This window comes from Trichomycterus rosablanca, chromosome 19 (assembly GCF_030014385.1).
Source record: "Trichomycterus rosablanca isolate fTriRos1 chromosome 19, fTriRos1.hap1, whole genome shotgun sequence".
Classification (NCBI taxonomy): Eukaryota; Metazoa; Chordata; class Actinopteri; order Siluriformes; family Trichomycteridae; genus Trichomycterus; species Trichomycterus rosablanca.
The window spans coordinates 14,920,377-14,933,500 of NC_086006.1; positions in this window are offsets into that span (position 1 = coordinate 14,920,377).

The following is a 13,124-nucleotide window of genomic DNA, read 5'->3' on the forward strand; positions in this document are numbered from 1 at the left end:
ATAGACACATGAGTGCTGCCAGCATTGCTGCAGAGGTTGAAGACGTGGGAGGTCAGCCTGTCAGTGCTCAGACCATACGCCGCTCACTGCATCAACTCGGTCTGCATGGTCGTCATCCCAGAAGGAAGCTGACGCACAAGAAAGCCAGCAAACAGTTTGCTGAAGACAAGCAGTCCAAGAACATGGATTACTGGAATGCCCTGTGGTCTGACGAGACCAAGATAAACTTGTTTGGCTCAGATGGTGTCCAGCATGTGTGGCGGCGCCCTGGTGAGAAGTACCAAGACAACTGTATCTTGCCTACAGTCAAGCATGGTGGTGGTAGCATCATGGTCTTGGGCTGCATGAGTGTTGCTGGCACTGGGGAGCTGCAGTTCATTGAGGGAAACATGAATTCCAACATGTACTGTGACATTCTGAAACAGAGCATGATCCCCTCCCTTCGAAAACTGGGCCTCATGGCAGTTTTCCAACAGGATAACGACCCCAAACACAACCTCCAAGATGACAACTGCCTTGCTGAGGAAGCTGAAGGTAAAGGTGATGGACTAAACCCAATTGAGCACCTGTGGCACATCCTCAAGTGGAAGGTGGAGGAGTTCAAGGTGTCTAACATCCACCAGCTCCGTGATGTCATCATGGAGGAGTGGAAGAGGATTCCAGTAGCAACCTGTGCAGCTCTGGTGAATTCCATGCCCAGGAGGGTTAAGGCAGTGCTGGATAATAATGGTGCTCACACCAAATATTGACACATTTGGGCACAATTTGGACATGTTCACTGTGGGGTGTACTCACTTATGTTGCAGCTATTCAGACATTAATGGCTGTGTGTTGAGTTATTTTCAGAAGACAGTAAATCTACACTGCTATACAAGCTGTACACTGACTACTCTAAGTTATATCCAAGTTTTATTTCTATAGTGTTGTCCCATGAAAAGATATAATAAAATATTTGCAGAAATGTGAGGGGTGTACTTACTTTTGTGATACACTGTATGAGAGTTTTAGTACTTTTAAGTATTTCTGCAACTTTTCTTTATCTATGACAGTATGATTAAACGAATCCTGTTTTTGTCCAAAAATCTGTTTCTTGTAGTTTGTTATGGGTTTTCTAAAAATATGAAGGGCCAAAAATATACATATAGCAGTTTTGATTATTAACTTTATGGTGCAGACCTTCTAATTCTAATTCTAAGTTATGCTTGACTAAGATCAAAAATGTCCACACTATAGTCTTTTCTGTGGTTCTTATAGGAAAAACAGGACAGGTAGAATATTGATGCCATTAAACTTTAGTGCTGGGAAGACTTTAGAGTTCCCCTGGGTGGCAAAGAAGCTTACCTCTTGCTTAAAATCTAGAAATATAGAGAACCAAACTGAAGCTCTCTTAATTTGGACACATTATTAGAAGAAACAATTCACTGGAAAAGTAAATTATTCCTGGAAGTGTTTAAGGTAAAAGAAGAAGAGAAAGGCCGGCAACAAGATAGATAAATATAATTAGAGGAAAGCCTGAAGACCCAAACAGAAGACTTGCTAGGATTGGGAATTTAATTTATAATAATAAATTGCTGGTGACTTTGCTGTGCCCTTATTACTGGATTGATGCACTGATTAATAAGTACACACAACATGGGTCTCTTGGCAAGATCAGTGGAAGAAAATAGAAACCGTCCTCGTATGCTAAGGTTTTATCCTAGAACCACCATTAACAGGTATGACAGCTTTTCTGCTGCACCGTTTGAATTAATGTCTTGTGTTCAAACAGTAAAATGTTTGGCGCTACATAATCTGTACATTACTGCACTTGTGTCTGAAGTCCATGTTTTAAAGACAGCAAATGATGACCCGGTCACCAGCAATCAAATGGGTATGTTCTAACATAGAACCGCAGTTTTTCAGGGCTGTCACTTCAGCCTTTATTAGAGACAATGTGATCTGACAGTATGTGTCAAAAACAGGGTGTAAACCACAAATAAAAATTCAACATGTTGCCTCAATGGCAACAGAGGTCGTGATCTTTTTAGCTAGAACTAAGAGCTGAAAATAAAAGACCATGCATACATTCAAACACATTTTTGTACATATGAGGAGAATAATGAAGAAAAGTAAGATGATGTACCTTATTAAGGTGGAAAACCTGTTTATTATATTATATTATTATATACTTATTGTATGATACATGGCCAGAAGTATGTCGCCCACTAAACATTACATACAGTATATACTGTATGCACTTAAACATTATTACAAAGTTGTCTTTACTCCACCACCTTATAGCTTAGCATTAGTAAATTACAAATTGATCACTGGTGAAGTAGGGCCGTACTACATTCACGGAAAAATGTGCTTAATTTCACAGACCTCGTTTTTAAAAATGAACATTTCATGTCAGTCATTAAATTACAGTAGTGTTTTTAGTGGATTTACACTTTGACATCTTGGACATTTTGACTAACCAGTTGCTAACTAAATTGCCGTAGGACTGCTAGTGTAACAGACTTTTCTGTGGTGTAGTGTGCTAACAATGTTTGATGTACAGTATATGTTTATGTATTGAGTGCATTTTGTCCCTTTGGGGATTCCATAATCAATGGAAAAGTGTGCTTCTCTATACACATGATCATCTCTCTGTAGTCTGTGCTGTGCCTCAAAAGAACAAGCCAGTAAAGTATTATGCTCCCGATAGTTTGTCTATGTATGCTTTATTTCTTACTTTATAAACTTAGCAAACTCTAAAGATGTTTGGTTACACTGGGATCGCCTCATAGTGCAAACCAGTAATGTGAGGCACTTGAATGCTACACAAAAAATGATACATTTCTAAACACAAAACTTACATTTTGAATTTCACAGCAAATTGCATATTACATTCCATGACGCGGTTTTCACAGCTGTGAATTAGGTAGCTGAAATCCAGGCTCTATGGAATAATGCCAGACAAGTTCCACACCAAACTCAGCAAACCATTACTTTCTGGATGTCAATGAGTAGAGATAATCATGATGAATCAATCTAGATGTGTCCAAAGCTAGAAATTGGCATTGCTCATGGTATGCTTATTGAAAGTGCTTATAGTTTTGTGTATCGCTTTACCCTGGCACCAACTCTTGTGGTGATGTTGTATCCAGATGCAATTTAGAACAAAGTAGTAAGTATTGCAACCAGGACCGACGATTTTATGCTCTATGCACTATACAGCTTTTTATAGTACTTCTCTGTGGGCTAGTATGGCCTTCTGATTATGATTGGAATGTTGTTGTTCCTTGATAGTTCCAGTTCACAATTAAAGGATTTACAGTGGACTGGACTTTATTGATGACACAGTGTGAGTGCCAAGTTGCAAACATGTCAGGTTAGACCAGGTAAGTCATTAAGAGTGTAACACAATTTTTAGAACCACAAACGGAGGATTAATCCACCATCTTCTGGTGTCCTTTCTAGCTGCTATCATCTTCAATGCAAATCATGCAAATGGCAGTGGTGGCAAAGAATTAGGAGCAAAAGCTTGGTGGAAGCGAAAAAACAAAGCAAATGTAAAACAAACATGACTGTTGTATCCAGTCGCCAAGCCCTGCCAGAGATTCACACCTGACATAGAGAAGGTGAGAGAGAGCTAGAGCTAGCACATGCTATAAATAGTTTTGGCACTGCAATGTAGCCTAACACGAGGCTCAGGTGTTTATTTATTAATTTCTTTTTTAATTCAAACATCTGTTCCCATGTTCTGCATCATCAGGGCCTGAGTGGAAAAAATCTGTAGTGAGTGACGAATAACCAGGATTGTCTATAAATGCTATAAAATACAAGTTAACATCTTGATGCACATTCATTGCCTACACAGTTTTGAATGATGTTTGAAATAATTATGCTCTTGATTTATACAGTGATTAATTTTTTACAGTTCTGATTGAGAGATAAATTTCACTCAGGCGGCTATGACTCAGAGCAACATGAAAGGAACATTTTTAACAGTATGAGATGGAATAATCATTACATTAGCACATGTGGGATATTTGTTTAGTGTGCTTATTATCTCCAGCATGTAGGTAAAAATAAATTTATATTTGTGAATTATGAGTTTTGTTCAGCCGAGCATGTCCAGTGCTTTTCTACATGTCTATTAGATCTGGATTGTAAGGCAATAGAAGTGCACACTGACATGATTTACAAATGTATTGGCTTTTCCCTTCCTTCTATAATTCAACTATATTGACCAATGCCAGAAAGGATATTGGATAGTCAGTATCACGTCCTGAAATGGGCTGGCTCCACATCCTTCGATGTTCCTGGGGGGCACTGTAAGTCTATATTGGATTGATAGATTTATTAACATAATACTTTTAAAGCAGATTTTTGAAATCACACTTTTGCATAACAACTCTTATATACATTTTTTAATAACTGCTGCTGAATTTTAGATTGATGTAGGGTAGAATAGTAGGGATGCATCGATACCATTTTTTCCCAACCGAGTACGAGTACAAGTACATGTATTTTTGGAGCATTATGGAATAGTGTAGTTTTTAAATAGTGCAGTGGAACAGTTGCTTCGGTTGCCATCACTAATTGTAAAAAAAAACAAAAAAAACACCGCACATTGAGAAAGCTTCTGACAAGCTAACGTAAACGTTCATTAATAAACGCACGTAATTAACGTTGTGCACATCATACATGCGATGCGATTCTGCTGATTGAAATATTTACTTTAAAAAGATAATACAGTCCGATCCCATCTGAGCCGATTCTATCAGCACATCCATTCGTGGTTCACCTCGGTTAATCGTAAACGACTCTGAGTCAGCTCCCGCTCTGTGGTAATAACCAGTATAATTAAGCCTGAGCTTTATAAGGTAAGCGAGTCACACAGAATGTTCTGTAGTAGTTGGTGTTTATTTACAACCGCATCATTCATTATAACAGTAAACACGGAGAGATGACTGAGAAAAGATGAGTCGACTCCTGAATCACTTGTATCGACACTGTGAACAGAGTATTGAACACAAACACGTCCAGCGGTCGCTGCTTTTGTAACCGGTTATCTTCACTGTTAGCTCTATTTTAAGTTTTTTTTTTTTTTTTGTCAAACGGAACTAAATAACATTAAACGTGCGTGTGAGCGTGGTCAGTGAGAATAATTCAATATGTCTCCCGTGGGTGAAATGGAGCCCCTTAGGGGTCACTAAGGAAAAAAAATATGTGAAGACAAAATCCGTACCCTCAGTTTAGTAAACCGTACGCACGGTTTAGTAATCCGTACCCTCGGTTTAGTAATCCGTACCCTCAGTTTAGTAAACCGTACGCACGGTTTAGTAATCCGTACCCTCGGTTTAGTAAACCGTACGCACGGTTTAGTAATCCGTACCCTCGGTTTAGTAATCCGTACCCTCGGTTTAGTAAACCGTACGCACGGATTGTCTGCGCTACAAGTTTTATTGTGCGCCCACACCCCGTTTTACGGTAATATACGGAGCCCCTTAGGGGTCACTAAGGAAAAAAATATATATGAAGACAAAATCCGTACCCTCGGTTTAGTAATCCGTACCCTCGGTTTAGTAATCCGTACCCTCGGTTTAGTAATCCGTACGCACGGATTAGTAAACCGTACCCTCAGTTTAGTAAACCGTACGCACGGATTAGTAAACCGTACCCTCAGTTTAGTAAACCGTACGCACGGATTAGTAAACCGTACCCTCAGTTTAGTAAACCGTACCCTCAGTTTAGTAAACCGTACCCTCGGTTTAGTAATCCGTACCCTCGGTTTAGTAAACTGTACGCACGGATTTGTAAACTGTACTCTTAGTTTAAAGTCCGTCCGCGGTCACGCTAACTGCGCTACAAGTTTTACTGTGCGCCTAAAACCTGTTTTACGGTAATACAGTTGCGAAACATTGAAGAGAATAAAGCATCTTTTTACAGCTGGGGTGATGGGATAGCAAACTTATTAAAAAGTCAAATCAAAATCTTATCAAATGCCACCCCACAATCATAAATAACACGAGTACTTAGCTTGTGATTTGAGAGTATTTTACCTTAGGAATTTAGAATAATAGGATTGCAAACTAACGTAAAGTGAAATGTACAGTATAAATGTCTGAGACTCATAAAGTCAGTAAGTAGAAGTAGGAGTATTCTTTAAGAGTCTGATGGGGTGATTTGATAATAATTTGATTTGCATTTTACTTTACGTTGGTTTGCAATCCTATTATTCTAAATTCCTAGGGTAAAATAGTCTCAAAATCACAAGATGAGTACTAGTGTTATTTATTTATTTATTTATTTATTGTTTATTTATTGTTATTGATTTGACTTTTTAATAAGCTTGCTATCCCATCACCCCAGATTACTACAGTAAAGATGTCTGAAATGTATTCCATTAATAAAAGAGTTAATGCTCTTAAAGAAAAAAGTGGAGTGCTCTGATAATAATTTGATTTGCTTATTTTAGACCTTTCAAATTGGTCTGTAACAATTCCACTTGTTTTAATGGAATTTTAAAATTTTACATTTGAATAATTTTACCATGGTATGTCTTTTGTTGCCTCTATATATATATATATATATATACAGTATATATATATATAGTTGCGAAGCATTGAAGAGGATAAAGCATCTTTTTGCAGCTTAATATACTATATATTAGATATAATAACACACACACACTCACACACACACACATATACTGTATATATATAATATATATATATATATATATATATATATATATATATATATATACAGTGTATCACGAAAGTGAGTACACCCCTCACATTTCTGCAAATATTTCATTATATCTTTTCATGGGACAACACTATAGACATGAAACTTGGATATAAGTTAGAGTAGTCAGTGTACAGCTTGTATAGCAGTGTAGATTTACTGTCTTCTGAAAATAACTCAACACACAGCCATTAATGTCTAAATAGCTGGCAACATAAGTGAGTACACCCCACAGTGAACATGTCCAAATTGTGCCCAAAGTGTCAATATTTTGTGTGACCACCATTATTATCACTGCCTTAACCCTCCTGGGCATGGAATTCACCAGAGCTGCACAGGTTGCTACTGGAATCCTCTTCCACTCCTCCGTGATGACATCACGGAGCTGGTGGATGTTAGACACCTTAAACTCCTCCACCTTCCACTTGAGGATGCGCCACAGGTGCTCAATTGGGTTTAGTCCATCACCTTTACCTTCAGCTTCCTTAGCAAGGCAGTTGTCATCTTGGTGGTTGTGTTTGGGGTCGTTATCCTGTTGGAAAACTGCCATGAGGCCCTGTTTTCGAAGGAAGGGGATCATGCTCTGTTTCGGAATGTCACAGTACATGTTGGAATTCATGTTTCCCTCAATGAACTGCAGCTCCCCAGTGCCAGCAACACTCATGCAGCCCAAGACCATGATGCTACCACCACCATGCTTGACTGTAGGTAAGATACAGTTGTCTTGGTACTTCTCACCAGGGCGCCGCCACACATGCTGGACACCATCTGAGCCAAACAAGTTTATCTTGGTCTCGTCAGACCACAGGGCATTCCAGTAATCCATGTTCTTGGACTGCTTGTCTTCAGCAAACTGTTTGCTGGCTTTCTTGTGCGTCAGCTTCCTTCTGGGATGACGACCATGCAGACCGAGTTGATGCAGTGTGCGGTGTATGGTCTGAGCACTGACAGGCTGACGTCCCACGTCTTCAACCTCTGCAGCAATGCTGGCAGCACTCATGTGTCTATTTTTTAAAGCCAACCTCTGGATATGACGCCGAACACGTGGACTCGACTTCTTTGGTCGACCCTGGCGAAGCCTGTTCCGAGTGGAACCTGTCCTGGAAAACCGCTGTATGACCTTGGCAACCATGCTGTAGCTCAGTTTCAGGGTGTTAGCAATCTTCTTATAGCCCAGGCCATCTTTGTGGAGAGCAACAATTCTATTTCTCACATCCTCAGAGAGTTCTTTGCCATGAGGTGCCATGTTGAATATCCAGTGGCCAGTATGAGAGAATTGTACCCAAAACACCAAATTTAACAGCCCTGCTCCCCATTTACACCTGGGACCTTGACACATGACACCAGGGAGGGACAACGACACATTTGGGCACAATTTGGACATGTTCACTGTGGGGTGTACTCACTTATGTTGCCAGCTATTTAGACATTAATGGCTGTGTGTTGAGTTATTTTCAGAAGACAGTAAATCTACACTGCTATACAAGCTGTACACTGACTACTCTAAGTTATATCCAAGTTTCATGTCTATAGTGTTGTCCCATGAAAAGATATAATGAAATATTTGCAGAAATGTGAGGGGTGTACTCACTTTCGTGATACACTGTATATATATATATATATGTGTGTGTGTGTGTGTGTGTTATTATATCTAATATATAGTATATTAAGCTGCAAAAAGATGCTTTATCCTCTTCAATGCTTCGCAACTGTATTACCGTAAAACGGGGTGTGGGCGCACAGTAAAACTTGTAGCGCAGACAATCCGTGTGTACGGTTTACTAAACCGAGGGTACGGATTACTAAACCGAGGGTACGGATTACTAAACCGAGGGTACGGTTTACTAAACCGAGGGTACGGATTACTAAACCGAGGGTACGGATTACTAAACCGAGGGTACGGTTTACTAAACCGAGGGTACGGTTTACTAAACCGAGGGTACGGATTACGCTCTTCATATATATTTTTTTCCTTAGTGACCCCTAAGGGGCTCCGTATGAATTGCTTTAGTTTTAGAAGTAAAAAAATCTCGTAATGTAACGGTATCGGATGTTTAGTATCGGAGCCTCGTTTGCGAGTACGAGTACGAGTTAATGAGCGCGGTATCGGGCAAATACCCGATACTAGTATCGGTACTCATGCATCTCTATTGAATAGTAATGCGTTACAAAGGTGATAACTTATTTGATTAAACTGCATTGTAAGATTAGTTTAAATTGAGCAGATTAGCCATGACAAAAATAAACGACAACATCATAACTGTAGGTCCCAACAAAGTGGACAGTTAAACAGCAAACATGGGCGATTAAAAGGTTATGGATAATCCAGAAAAAGCCCAATAATCAAACTAAACTTTTCGGAACCTTTTAACCTCTTTCAGAAACCATAGTTTTAATGTTTAATTAATTTCTCATTTCTCTAAATTCTTAAACTTTTTTTTTCTATTTTATTTATGCATTTTCTCCCATTTGGCGTAGTCAAATTTGTCTTCTGCTGCTGGGGGATTCCTGATTGCAGTCGAGGTGGGTATATTGCTGCTCCGACCCGCGCGCAGCCCTTAGCGGAACCCTTTTTCACCCATGCACTCTGCACAGGCGCCCCTCTCTATCTGCTAATCAGGGTCCTTACACAGCGTTTGAAGACCCTTCCCACATAGTCCGGCATCCCGCCCTGCAGGGACTGCCATTTATGCCCGCTAGATGGCGCCCAGCCGACTGGGGGCAACGCCGAGATTCTGAACTCTGTGCCGCCACCAGCTGGTGTGTCAGGGGAATATCCCGCTGCACCACCTGGGCGCTGTGTTAAACTTTTTATGATTGTTGTATGGAGTATTTTAGTATGTGAAATTAAATGGAATTGTGCTTTCAAAAAGTGTGCTAGCCCACTACCCCTAACATACAGGGATCTGGGGTTCGACTCTTTTGCAGTAATATCAGCCTGCATGTTCAGGGTTGGGGCTGCAGAAGTAGCCAAGCCATTTGGAGGTGCAAAGGTGTCGTATGCGAACATGTAAAAAAGTGACACTCCGCTTACCTATCTGCTGTTGTGGTGGAACATGGATAAAATCACTAAAAACTGGGGGTGCCCAGGTGGCGCAGTGGGATGAATAGATATAGCACACCAGCTCTGATGTTCTGAAAACCCGGTTCGAATCTCAGCTCTGCTACTGGTCAGCTGGGTGCCATCTAGCGGGCACAGTTGGCAGTGCCTGCAGCAGACAAAATTGGCCATCAAGTGTGCTGGGTGGGAAAAGACAGGACTAATAAGTGGGTGGGGTCTTCATACACTGTGCAAGAACCCTGGTTAGCAGACCGAGGTGCCTGTGCCGAAGTGGATGAGCCACATTTGCGAATCCACCGAAGCACGGGAGAAAAAGAAGGGGTTGAGGACTGCGCACATGTCGGAAGAGGCAAATATACCCTCCACGAACGCAATTGGTATCCCCAGCAGCGGAAGACACACGCTGTTCACCAATACTGAGATCTCGAATACATCGTATCGAATCTCGGCTCTGCCTGCCGGCTGAGGATGAGCGGCCACATGAACAACGATTGGCCTGTTGTTCAGATAGGGGCGGGATTAAGCTGTATGGGGACTCTCTCTCAGACTAGTGCGATTACGACCTTTGCTGGCTGGTTGGTGGCGCCTGCACGGGGATGGGAAAGGAGTGTGGTAGAGGGTGTGGCTCTCCGTACACAGCGATGTACTGCACTGCACTCGTCAAGTGTAGGTGATAAGATGTTCCATTGCTCATGTCGGAGGGGGCGTGGAGCAGCCTTGTCCTCCCCAATCAGGAGCAGGAACCAGCATTAGTGAGAGAATGATTGACGGGCAGAAATTGGATGCGCTAAAGTAGGAGAAAAAAGGGGGGGGGGGGGGGGGGGGAATACATAAATAAATAGAAAAAAACCATAATATATATAATATAATATATATATATACTGTATATATATAGGAATATTGCAAGTACATCTAAATAACAGCATATGTAAACATGTCATGTGTGTATTTTCATGTAAAGGATCCCATGGGTGAAAGCGAGGAAAAAGGGCACATTAGGGAAGGACAATACTGTGGCTAAAGAACCATAAATAAAAAGAAAACTACAAATAACTAGTGGCCAAAATGATGGAAAACTGAAATAAGAAAAGAAAAATCATAATCTGCAGCTCAAAGCAGAGTGGTGACAAAACAGATAGACAAGCACAAACAAGCAGTAGGGTTCATCACACTCCACATGCTCACTCAGAAAAGAAAAAGAGAATGTTTGCCCAACAAGGTCATACACCTAAGCTACCCATAGCATTCTCATAAAATGAGAAAAGACAGTTAGCCATGTGCTTGTCCTACAGGGGAATGTGTGATTGCCCCCAGCAGAATGACCACTAACCTGGACTGTCACTCCCATTTTTGATGCAATCTGTGCCCAGAAAGGATTTCACATTGACATCTCTGAAAAATATGTTGTCTTGAAGGCAGCATATGTTGCTCTAAAATTTTAATGTGCTTTTCTACATTAATGCTGCCATCACAGTTGTGTAAATTACCTTTTCCAAGGGCACTGACACAGCCCCATACCCTGGCTAATGGACTTGTTGCTGATAACAGTCTGGATGGACGTTTTCGCCTTTGGTCCGAAGTCCATTTCTTACAAAAAAAGACCTAAAATGCTGATTCATCTGACCACAATACACATTTCTATTGTGTGATGGTCCATCCCAGATGCCTCCAAGCCCAGAGAACTCGATCCCGCCGCTAGACATGGTTAAAATAATACTTTTTATGCACAGAAAAGTGGCATTTGTAAATGTAACTCTGTATTGTTGCGCCTGACAAAGGTTTGCCAAAGTAATCCCTTCCCATGTGGTTATATCAGCTATTAATGAATGATGTTTCTTGAGGCAGTGTCGTCGGAAGGATTGGTGATCAGGGGTGTTTAGCTTAAGCTTATGCTCTTGCCCTTTACGCACTGAAATTCGTCCTTGAATCATTTAATGATAGAATGCACAGTAAAGGGAGAAGAATGCAATGAAATAAAAGTCAAAGTAAATGTAAGACACACTTTTTAAGTGCATTTTCCATCCTGTCCCAGATTTGGGGCTGTAAAAAAGAGATTCAGCCTTTGTGTCTCCCTTGCTAGCACACTGAAAGAATAAACAACAACAACAAATAAGAATTGTATAATTAATAGTAGGGCTGGCACCGATCCGATACTCTGTATCGGTATCGGTCCGATATTGGCCCAAATCACTGGATCGGATATCGGAAGGAAAAAAACGTGTAATCCGATCCGATACTGTTGCTTAATGTAAATAACATTTAACGCTTGGAGATATCTCATATCCTCAATGTTTAATCCATTAGTGTTATGATTAGTGTTATGTGTTTCCCGTTTAGCCACAGATGTCCTCTTCAAAATCCAGCAGGGTTTTTTTAATAAGCGCGCTTTGGTTTTTAATCATCTAAAAACGTGACAGAACTTCTCACATCTGCGTCAATTCTAATTGGTCCATCGCGTTTGATTGACATCCACATCTTCCAATTGTAGACACTTTTGTTAAACAAGCCAAAAATGCTGTTCAAAAGTGTATAAGTTACAGTAAAAACAGCAGTTTTGCATAAGTGTGATGTTGTAGGTTCTGTATTTATTCCTTTAGAATATTTGTTTCACAGTCTGAGCATTGTTCTTTAGATAGCTAGTTTAACCATGGTGCATTGAGACATGTATTATTACTGCTTAGTTGTTTGAGAAATGACGGTATCGGATTGGTATCGGAATCAGCAGATACTCAATTTGCAGTATCGGTATTGGTATCAGACATAAAAAAGTTGTATCAAGCCAGCACTAATTAATAGTCATGGGATTGTGGCAAAAAGAGTAAAACATTGATTCCACAATAACTGGGTATGTTGTAACAGTTGATGGTTTTAAAAGAACATTTCTCAGTGCAAGATTGCAAATAATCCATGAAATTTGTCATTTGTTTACCATACATAACACTGTGTAAACATTTTGGGGAATCTGGATAAATCATATTAGAACAAGACATATATCACTGTTGAATATGTGTGAATTTTGAGCCTTCAGACAGCATTGCATAATAAACTGTCATGCTATTTGAATAAATATAGCCAAATGTGTCCATTAGGGGATGCACATAATAAGCAACAATACTCAGGCTGTATCATTTAAATAATGCTCCAATTATATTAGGAGCTCAATGTGTGCCAAGAAAAAAATCCATACATTATTGACACACGGCAGGTTGGTTCCATGAATTATTATGCCTAATTCAGACACTACAATGCATATTGAAGCAGAAAATTACGATTAATCAAAGCTCATATTTTTATTTTCACCTCTTCAGTTTGCACTGAGCCTGTGCCCACTATCTTAGATTTC